This window comes from Triturus cristatus, chromosome 5_1, assembly GCF_964204655.1.
Source record: "Triturus cristatus chromosome 5_1, aTriCri1.1, whole genome shotgun sequence".
Lineage (NCBI taxonomy): Eukaryota > Metazoa > Chordata > Amphibia > Caudata > Salamandridae > Triturus > Triturus cristatus.
The window spans coordinates 187,397,548-187,408,629 of NC_140587.1; positions in this window are offsets into that span (position 1 = coordinate 187,397,548).

Here is an 11,082-nt window from a genome sequence, read left to right on the forward strand (position 1 = left end):
TTTATTTTCGAACATGTGTGAGGAAAGTGCACAGGATGGTGGGTGCTGTACATTGGGTTTGGAATCTAAAGTTCACATTAGAGTTGGAAGCGCTGGTAGATGAAATGTCCAGAGTAAAGTCCACAGTCATCTGCTACATTAGACCAACATGAACCCTCCATGTCATGTGGGCGAGTTGTGTGCGATTGAACAAGGTGAACGGGTTGCGCACAAAGAACATTGTCCATAACAGGTTTAGAGGCCCTGGGGGATGCGCTGGGACATCTGCCTCTCACATGTCCTTCTTCGGATGACCCCTCTTCTTCTTGGAAGGGGAATCCTCGGGTGCAGGCCTCTGCGGTGCAGGGGACTTTCCGCCAGAGTCCTCCTCCCTCCCTGTGGCGCTGGCAGATGGTGTTGCAACAGATGTTGTGGCCACACAGGGAGGTGTGGACAGGTTTGTGTTGATCTGGCGGAGGCATTGGAGTATATCCCGATGCACCGCAATAAAGGCATCCCACTTTGCCTCCATGTGGGCATGATGGGCAACCTGCTCCTGTTGTATGTCCTTGAGGATCCCTACTACTTGGCCAAATCCTCCAGTGCTATCCTGGTATGCATCTATGATGCGTGCCATTTGGGGGTCATCATGCAGTCCAGACCCCTCTGCAAGGCGTGCCCTCTGCCTCCCACCCCTCCCAGCACCCCTATCCACACGGGCAGGACCAGTGGCAGGACGCACAGGTGACACTGGGACCCCTTGGGTGGTGTTGCTGGGGGTGTTTGCTGTAGCTTCCGGGGGGTCCTGTGTCCCTGTGCTGTGGGTGTTCAGTGGCCTTGGTCTGTCAGTGTTGGCGGGGGTGGCCTGTCGGTTTCCAGATGCTGGAGGCATAGGTACAGGAGGTGCAGATGTTGATGCTGCTGGTGCTGTATGATGACTCACACCGGAGGGGCCAGGTTGGTCGTCGTCATCCGAAGACGACAGAGACAGAGTCAAACCAGAGAGCTCAGGGTCCCCAGCACCACCTGTGTTTGGAAGAGACACACAATGTAAGTTATGTTTCTACAGGCATCAATGGTTCACAAACATGACATTTTCTACTGTACGAACGGATGCCTGCGTGTACACTGATTATTTCCAGCTTGTCACGGACAGAGTTTGATATTGTTGTTGCACATTGCCCAGCCATGAAGAAACATTTCAATGTGCATGTCGAAGTGTGTGCATGCCCAGCTCATGGATAGATTTGTCTGTACATGACCATTGCTACTCAAGGGTCATCACGTTTCTGACACAGGTGTGTCATCCCTGTACACATGTGAGCTTTAACAAGGACATACATGCTATTCCACTGGGGATATGTTGTACTATTGGGACATGTGTGGTAGCAGAGTTTGCTAGTCTTAGTGTGCCACATTGGTGTATTGGTACGGCATGGTCACAGTCCGGTATGCCGGTGATCTCTTTGGAGGAAGTGTTTTCTTCCAGTGTTCCTAGTTCCCATCTCATTTCATACAAGTGATGATGTCACCATCGTTAATGATTCTGGTGCTGAGTTTTGTACGTGCATATGTGATTTGACTTGTCAATGTTCCACATGTTGACAAGGATTGGGCAAGGTAGCACTCTGGCTTTTCAATGTTCATGACAGTGAGGGCCGTTGGTGTGTGTGTTGCAGTTTGGCTGCTGTGAGCAGCATGTCTCCTACAATGCTGTCCATGTTTGACCTTGTGTCTACAGTGTCTATGTCAGTGAGTGGTGTGTTGTGTGAAGGATGCCTATGTTTCAGCACGATGTAGGGGTGGAATGCAGCTCACAACGGCACCGAGTGTGAATGTGACCATGCTGTGGTGTCGGCTATATTGATGTGTCCATTCCATTCACTGTCAGATGTCCCCTGTCAATGATGTATATGTGAATTCCTGTGTGTTTTGTACAATGTACCATATATATGGCTCTCCACATTGGTCATCTGCAAGACACACCTCCCCTGCCCGGCCAGGGGGCATCCCTGGACACTGCATCCCCAGACAATGATTTTGAACATATGGTTGCAATGGCTGTGTGTGCGACCGGGTTTTGTTTGGTAAGTGCATATGTGTGATTCTCAGCCACATAATTTCTCAGGCCCAGTGTCAGACATCTTGTCAGTCCCTTCCCACTCCCTGTGAGGTGAGCATGGTTCAGTGTGAGCTTGCTGGACCATGTGGGTGGGTGTGGATTATCTGTGACTGCAACTCCCATCATGGTCTTGGCTACACCCCCTTCCCAGCATGCCCATACCTCCTCCCTCTTGACTCTGCTTGCCTGTGAGGGGGTGTGACAGCAATGGCAAGATGGCTGACTGTGAAGTCCTGGTGTTTGTTGTTGCCCAGTTCCCAGTAGGGCCTTGTGCTCCCCACAACAGAGCCCAGTGTCAGACATCTTGTCAGTCCCTTCCCACTCCCTGTGAGGCGAGCATGGTTTAGTGTGAGCTTGCTGGGCCATGTGGGTGGGTGTGGATTTATTTATTTATTTATTTATGGGCTTGTAACGCGCCGGCATCACACCCGAAGGTGTATCTCCGCGCGGTGCTGTGAAGAAACAGGTAGGGCAGCGCTCCAACTAGAACAGGGTTGTCTTTAGGCGTTTCCTGAAAGCTAGATGGCTCGGGCAGTCTCTGAGGGAAAGGGGAAGACTGTTCCACAGACGCGGGCCCATAATGGAAAGGGCGCGACTCCCTGTCTGGTCTTGTTATGTCTAGGAACCTGGAGTAATAGCTGATTGCTGGACCTAAGAATGCGGGAAGGGCGGTGGTATACAAATTTCTCGGCCAGGTAGTGTGGACCGAGGTTGTGAAGATTCTTGTGCACCACACAGCAAATCTTGAATTCCACCCGTTTCCGGATGGGAAGCCAATGGAGGGCCTTGAGGAGGGGCAAGGATGGAGTTCTAGGGGGGGCATTGGTCACCAGGCGGGCCGCAGTGTTCTGAACCACCTGAAGTTTATTAAGCACTCCTTCATTGGCTGCTAAGAATAGGCCATTGCAATAGTCCAGGCGGCTCAAAACGAGGGCCTGGACCAAGGTCTTTCTTGTATAGTCTGGTAGAAGGGGGAACACCTTCCGAAGGAGGCTAATGATGTGGAAGCAGGATCCCGCCGTGGTGCTGGCATGATGGGCAAGGGTGAGATCATGATCTAGACGGACCCCCAGGTTTTTCACCACCAGTTTAGGGGAAGGGGCCTGACCCAGACTGGAGGGCCACCAGTCAGGGGTCCACAGGATTTTTGCCTCTCCGAATAGCATGACCTCAGACTTTCCCACATTACACTGGAGAAAGTTCTGGGCCATCCAGCTGGCGATCGCAGTCATGCCGTTGGAGAAAGCTTGTCTTATCTCCGGGGTAAAGTTTTTAAAAGTGAACAGCAGCTGCGTATCGTCAGCGTAAGAGATGGGCATAAACCCGAAAGACCTCATAATGTTAGCCAAAGAGGAGACATATACGTTAAACAACGTAGGGCTGAGACAGGAGCCCTGCGGGACTCCTCTGGTGATGCTGGCCGAGGGGGAGCTGAAGGAGCCCATATTCACCTTCTGGGTACGTTCGGAGAGAAAGCTGGTGAACCACGCCAAGGCGGATCTATCAATACCAATCTCCTTTAATCTGGTAAGGAGGATGGCGTGGGATATGGTGTCGAATGCTGCGGACAAGTCCAGCAGCACCAACACCACTGACATCCCTCTGTCCAGGGACAAGCGTATAGCATCCGTGACGGAAAGAAGAGCCGTCTCGGTGCTATACCTAGGCCTGAACCCCGACTGAGAGTGGTCCAGACTGCCGGTCTGCTCAATGAAGCTGGAAAGGTGGTGATTCACATGCTTCTCCATCAATTTGCTGATGAACGGCAAGAGGGAGATTGGCCTCAGATTAGTCATATCTGACCAGGGGATGGAGGTGTTTTTCCTGATAGGCTTGACCATGGCCTCTTTCCACTCCCGGGGGACCAGTCCCTCGGAGAGGGAGCGATTGATCACCGTCTGAATGGAGGGACTGAGGACACTCCCAATGAGGTGCATGACACGGGCAGGTACAGGGTCCACTGGGCTGCCTGATTTAATAGTCCCGATCAGGGAGTTGACTTGGTCCAAGCTAATCTCGGGGATAGAGGACAGCGCAGCGGAAACAGCGCCGACTATTCCGGGCTGGGGGCTAGAAGAGGGGACCATTTCCTCAATAGGTGGGCTTGCTTGGGAGATGTTTCGATAAATGGAATCAATTTTATCGGCAAAAAACCCAGCGGTATCCTCACACAGTTTTTGGGTCAGCATTTCTGGACTGTCACAGGCGACGGGCTTGGTAAATGTACAGAGAACCTGGTACAGTAGTTTAGAGTCATTGCCAGCCTCAGACAGTTGGGAGACAATGTGGGATTTACGGGCAGCTCTGATGTTTTTATGATAGAGTCTCATGGCTGAGCCATAGCGGTCTTTATCGGTCATACTGCGTGAGATTCTCCAGGTTTTCTCCAACTTCCTGCAGGCCTTTTTCTCCGCACGCAGTAGGTCCGAGTACCATGGTTCCTGCCTGCGGTCAGAACGCCGGTTACAGCGTCTTAAAGGGGCAATTAGGTTGACCGCCGTGATCAAGGCATCATTGTATTTAGACAGAGCCGAACTGGTGGAGTCAGAGGGGAGAAAGTCGGGAGGTACGAAAGTAGTTTTGAAAGTGTCAGCGGACACCTTGTACCACTGCCTGCGCCATAACGGGAGGGGAGCAGGTTGGGAGCGTTCTTTGATGAGGGTGGGGAGGGAGAAGTTAATTACAAAGTGATCGGTCCATTCCACCTGCGTAGGAGGATAACAAGTCAGGGAGTGCGAGTTGGACAGGATTAAGTCAAGGGTGTGACCGGCCCGATGGGTCGGACCTTGGTTGCACTGTTTAAGACCTAGGGCAGATAGATCAGCCAGCAGGTTGCGCGCTTCTGCATTGTCAACCAGTTCACTGTGGACATTGAAGTCTCCAAGGAGTACAAAATCAGTCCCTATGCTGATATAAGGAGCTAGTGTCTCCAGAAGGAGGGTCGAAGCCTCGCCACAAGGGCCAGGGGGACGGTACACCAGTGCTCCCTTCCAGCAAGCTTGTGAAAAGGAACCAATTTTGAAAACCAGGATTTCAATGTCCCTAGTACAGCATTGGTCGAGAAAGGTGACAGTGAGAGTGTCTTTATAAATTACAGCGACCCCGCCGCCGGTTTTGACAGGGCGGTCGAGCCTAAGAATCTTGTACCCCAAAGGGATCCCCAAGGTGATGGCAGGGACCAGATGGGGTTTGAGCCAGGTCTCCGTACAGAAGCAGAAATCAGGGCGGGTCGAGTGGATTAGGTCCCAAACCTCCGAGTGATGCTTCGGGAGGGATCTTATATTACATAGTATGCTGTTGCCCCTAGGGGACCTGGGGCTCGAGTCCTCAGGGGTCAATGTGCCTGAAAGGGGAGGGCATGGGTATGACTGGTAGCGGCAATGCCTACATGAGAACGGGCCCCCTGGACATAAGCCAGGGTCCTGAGCGCAACCTTTCGGCGGCGGGTGCCACAAATTACGTAGGTCATTGGAGGAGTACCTGAGTCTGTCAGAACCGCTAGCGGGAGGTGCCGCGGTAACAGGGGTCATGGCCCCTGGCCCCGTGCGGTCACGGACGGGCACAGACGGGCTCCTCTCTGGCTCGTCTCAGGCGCGACTAAGGCGCCCCATGCGCGCAATCACTGCGCGCTTGGGCGACGAGAGGGCTTAAATGCCCTGCCTGATGCAATCAGCTAGAGCGCTAGCAGCGCGATAGTCTGGGTGGGGTCACTGGCTCTTCCTGTCCCGCCCTCCGCTCAATCGGCACTGGTTGCCGTGTCGGACCGGGGCGGGGCAGGGGAAGAATCGAGCACTTGCCCTCTGTGAGTCAGGAAGTCAGCACATTCTCACAATATTAGCAGTAAGTATCACAAAAGGTTTTTAAATGTCGTAATCACAAATTAAAAGCTAAACTGTGCAGGAGCACACAAACAGGTACCGGCTAGTGGGGAGCGCAAAGCGCTGTTGCAATCACAGCAGATAGTAAAGCGGGTCGGGGAAACTCTGCCACCGTCCTCCCTTCCGCAAGCTCCCGCTGCTCCTCGCCGCCTTAAATGCCCTGCCTGATGCAATCAGCTAGAGCGCTAGCAGCGCGATAGTCTGGGTGGGGTCACTGGCTCTTCCTGTCCCGCCCTCCGCTCAATCGGCACTGGTTGCCGTGTCGGACCGGGGCGGGGCAGGGGAAGAATCGAGCACTTGCCCTCTGTGAGTCAGGAAGTCAGCACATTCTCACAATATTAGCAGTAAGTATCACAAAAGGTTTTTAAAATGTCGTAATCACAAATTAAAAGCTAAACTGTGCAGGAGCACACAAACAGGTACCGGCTAGTGGGGAGCGCAAAGCGCTGTTGCAATCACAGCAGATAGTAAAGCGGGTCGGGGAGACTCTGCCACCGTCCTCCCTTCCGCAAGCTCCCGCTGCTCCTCGCCGCCTTAAATGCCCTGCCTGATGCAATCAGCTAGAGCGCTAGCAGCGCGATAGTCTGGGTGGGGTCACTGGCTCTTCCTGTCCCGCCCTCCGCTCAATCGGCACTGGTTGCCGTGTCGGACCGGGGCGGGGCAGGGGAAGAATCGAGCACTTGCCCTCTGTGAGTCAGGAAGTCAGCACATTCTCACAATATTAGCAGTAAGTATCACAAAAGGTTTTTAAAATGTCGTAATCACAAATTAAAAGCTAAACTGTGCAGGAGCACACAAACAGGTACCGGCTAGTGGGGAGCGCAAAGCGCTGTTGCAATCACAGCAGATAGTAAAGCGGGTCGGGGAGACTCTGCCACCGTCCTCCCTTCCGCCTGTCTGTGACTGCAACTCCCATCATGGTCTTGGGTACACCCCCCTTCCCAGCATGCCCATACTTCCTCCCTCTTGACTCTGCTTCGCTGTGAGGGGGTGTGACAACAATGGCAAGATGGCTGACTGTGAAGTCCTGGTGTTTGTTGTTGCCCAGTTCCCAGCAGGGACTTGTAGTCCCCACAACAGAAACCAGTGTCAGACATCTTGTCAGTCCCTTCCCACTCCCTGTGAGGCAAGCATGGTTCAGTGTGAGCTTGCTGGGCCATGTGGGTAGGTGTGGATTGTCTGTGACTGCAACTCCCATCATACTCTTGGCTACACCCCCCTTCCCAGCATGCCTATTCTTCCTCCCTCTTGACTCTGCTTCCCTGTGAGGGAGTGTGACAGCAATGGCAAGATGGCTGACTGTGAAATCCTGGTGTTTGTTTGGCTACAAGTCCAAAGAGAGCCCCTGTGCTTCACACAGCAGCACCCAGTACGGGGTATCTTTTGCTGATATTTCACAGAGGTGTGGGTCAATGCATTCTACCCGGTGAGTTGTATGGAGTTTGTGTTGAGGAGGGGGTGTCTCCACATGCTGGTAAGTATGGTCAGAGCTGTCAGTTCTCCTTCCCACCCGGCCAGACATCCCACCATGAAACGTGCTTCCATTGGAGGGCTTGCGAGTTGTCTTTCAGGATGTCAATCAGTGGTGTCCTGCTTCTGATTTGCACACAACCCCTACCAGGGCCTTGTGCTCCCCACAGCAGGACCCAGTGTCAGCCATCTTGTCAGTCATTTTCCACTCCCTGTGATGTGGGCATGGTTCAGAGAGGTCTTGATGGGCCAATCAGGAGGGGGAGCATTATCTGTGATTACAAACCCCATCATGCTTTTGGATACACTCACTTCACCTGCATCCCCACTATTCCTTCCTGTCAGTCAGCTGCACTGTGAGGTAGTGTATTTGCGGTGGCAAACTGTTTGGCAGTGTTTTTTTTGCTTTGTGCCACTGCCTTGCTCTATTTGTTTGTAGGTTGGTGCATGTCATGACACAGTTCCAAGTCACTATGAGATGGCAGGTATTGTGTTTGTCTGACTGCCATACACATCTTGGGATGATTATCTATTGGTTACTGTGGCTTTGCTTGCGCTGCATGGTTTCACTGTCCCCTTGCCTCACAATATTGGGTATGTTGTTTGTGTACTCACCAGGCTCTGGTATGTCTGTTAGACCAAGGACGCTCTCTGGTGGTAGGATGTCCCACACCTTCTCCTCCCAGGTCCTGAAGTAGACTGGTTTGGCAGGAGGGCCACTGCCGGTGCACTGACTCAGGGCGTGATCTTTTTCAATGAGTTTCTTGATCCTCCTGCGCACATCATACCATCTGTTCTGGATATCATCCTTTGTGTGCCTTGCTGGTGCTTGTGTGTTCACCTTGTCCACAATCCTCGCCCACATCTTTGTTTTCTGTGACATGGGGGTCCTTTGGACCAATGTACCGAACAAATGTGGCTCTACTCTGATGATCTCGTCTACCAGCACTTCTAACTCACTATCTGTGAACTTTGGATTCTTCTTTGGGGGCATGGTGATGGGTGGTGGTGAGTGATGTGTGTGTGAGGGTACAAGTGAGGGTGGGTTAGTGTTGGTTTTGCTAGCTGTATGTGTGTGTGCTTTTGGATGAGGTGCTGATGGTGTGTGAGTTATGTGATGGGTGAGCCGTGAGTGTGTCTGTGGTTGCTGTGTGATGGTGTTTGCTGCTGGCTGCGTCTCCTATTTGCAAGAGATCATGGTAGTGATTGAAGTCCTTTATATAGTTGGAGTTGTGGGTGTGTCTTTGTCCCAGGTTTTTTTTATTTGATATTTATTGGCTTTGTCATTGCTTGTTTGGTCCTTTTTTTGTCTTTTTTCCTTTGGGTTTTGTAGGCATGAAGGAGACGTTCTTCTGATGGAAACGGACAGTGATGTTGGCTCATGCGGGCTTCTCCGCCTCGTTCACGCTGTCTATCTTCTGCGTTTCATCCGCGTCGGTCGCGTAGATCTCTATTACTTGTGGGCCTGGTTTTCTGTGCGTGTCGGTCGTGCGGCTTGGTCTCCGTGCGAGTCAGTCTGGTTTTACATGCATTGCATCGTACTGCGTGGATCGGACATCGCGGGTACGTGTCGGTCGGGTTAATTCCGGGTTCGTGTCGGTCGGTGAAACTCACGTCGGTTTTCCGGCCGGATCACTATTTTCCCTATAGCTTGGTCGTACGGCTTGTATTCCGTACGTGTTGGTTGTAATTCACACGCGTTGCATCATACTGCACGGGTCGTACGGCGCTGGTCCGTGTCGGTCGGTCTCCGGTCCGGGTCTGTGTCGGTCGGTACGATTTGCAGCCGGAATCGGAATCGACCCCAGAGTTGGTACATCATTATTGAGATTGCATAGACTAACACTATTTTACAAATTGTAAATGACTGTTTCTTTGTATTGAATTTACTGTTTTTCAATTTTAACTGAATATGAGTTTATAGCTAATTCAGCTGTCTACCTTATTGCTTGGTTCACGCATTTATAATTTCTTGAATTTCAAGGAAAAAAGAAAACAAAAATGGAAAATGTCACGGCACCACCTTTTTTTCTTGTCTAGTCTGCGTGTTCCCCAAATTAAGGGGACGATTCGGATTTCGGAAGGTGTCGGCCGGATTCCTTTCCGACCGAGCCATTCTGATGGGCTCTGTTGGAAAGGAATCCGACTCGGATTTCTGGATTGCGGACGACAGGCTCAGAGAGCCCGCCCCCTGTCCGGAAATCCCTCAGTACTCCCCCGGCCGCCTCTTTGCGACCGAGGGAGTATGATGGCAGTTTTTCACTGCCTTTTCGTGCCTGTCTTTCTGGCACGAAAAGGCAGTCGGAAACTGTCCCCAGTGGGGCCCCCATGGGTGTAAGGCTGCCGAATGGCGGCCTGGGGGCACCTATGGTGCCCCTCTGTGGATCCCTGCACCCGGTGGCAGGCACCTTGGGGTGCCGGCCACAGGGTCCAGGGATAAACTGCACCCCTGCTTTTCGCACTGCAAGCATGCATTCCGCTTGGAATGCATGCTTGCATTGTGAAGTATACGAATGCGACCGAACAATCATACTTGCAGGGCCGTAACCGACGACAGCAAGTCGGTCGGTTACGGCTCCTGACCGAAGTCGGACGGATCTGAGTCCGTCCGACATCGAAATCAGCCCCTATATTGTAAAAGTGGAAAAAAGTTTTTGAAAGATACGCTAAAGTTTCTGGGGCCTCACTCAGTGCTGAAAGGAGATCCTCATTACTGCTTCACTGTTTAGTTTCTGAAGGACAAAGTTTTTGATCATCTTCCAGACCTATCGTCTGTAGAGGCAGAAGATTTAAACGAATGCGAGATATGCATTAAGAAATTGGATGAACATTACTTGCCGAAGGTTAGTCCTATCCTAGAAAGTTATCATTTTGCTAAAAGATCCCAGAGAGATGAAGAAATTGTAGAAGGTTACGGTGTTGGCATTTATCAGGACAACATCCTTATATTTGGCAATGATGTGAATGAACATGATGCACGTTTAAAGGAATTGCTTAGAAAATTGTGTGATTGCAATCGTACCATTAAAATCGAAAAGTGCAAATTTAGATCTAATTCTATTAACTGTCTTGGACATAACATAACTGGGTATGGTGTCAAACCCAAAAGGGATCTGGTTTCTACTATTCAAAATATGAATTCTCCTTCCAATAAGGGTGAATTAATGATTTTTTTTGTCATGGTTAAGTATTATGCAAAGTTTGTGAGGAATTCTGCTGATTTGAGCTCAAACATGAGGGGTCTTCTACGGAAGGGTGTTAGCTTTGGACCCCAGAATCAAACCTATTCTTACAACTGCCGCAAGTGAAAGAGGTTTGGGAGCAGTTTTGCAGCAACATTGTCCTTCTGGGATGCAAACTGTCATGTTTCTCTCACTCAACCTAAAAGATGCAGAAACAAGGTATTTTGTTGTGGAGGGGGAATTTCTTGCTGTTTTCTGGGCTGTCAGAAAATTAAAGACATTTCTGTGGGGTGTTGATTTCGAGATCTGCACAGATCACAATCCCTTAGTTGAGATCTTTAACTAAAAAGGTCTTGATTTGATTTCTAGCAGGGTTACTAAGTGGGTCATTCGATTGCAAGAGTATAATTTTTCTGAGGTATATTCCTGGTGTGGATAATGGCGTTACTGA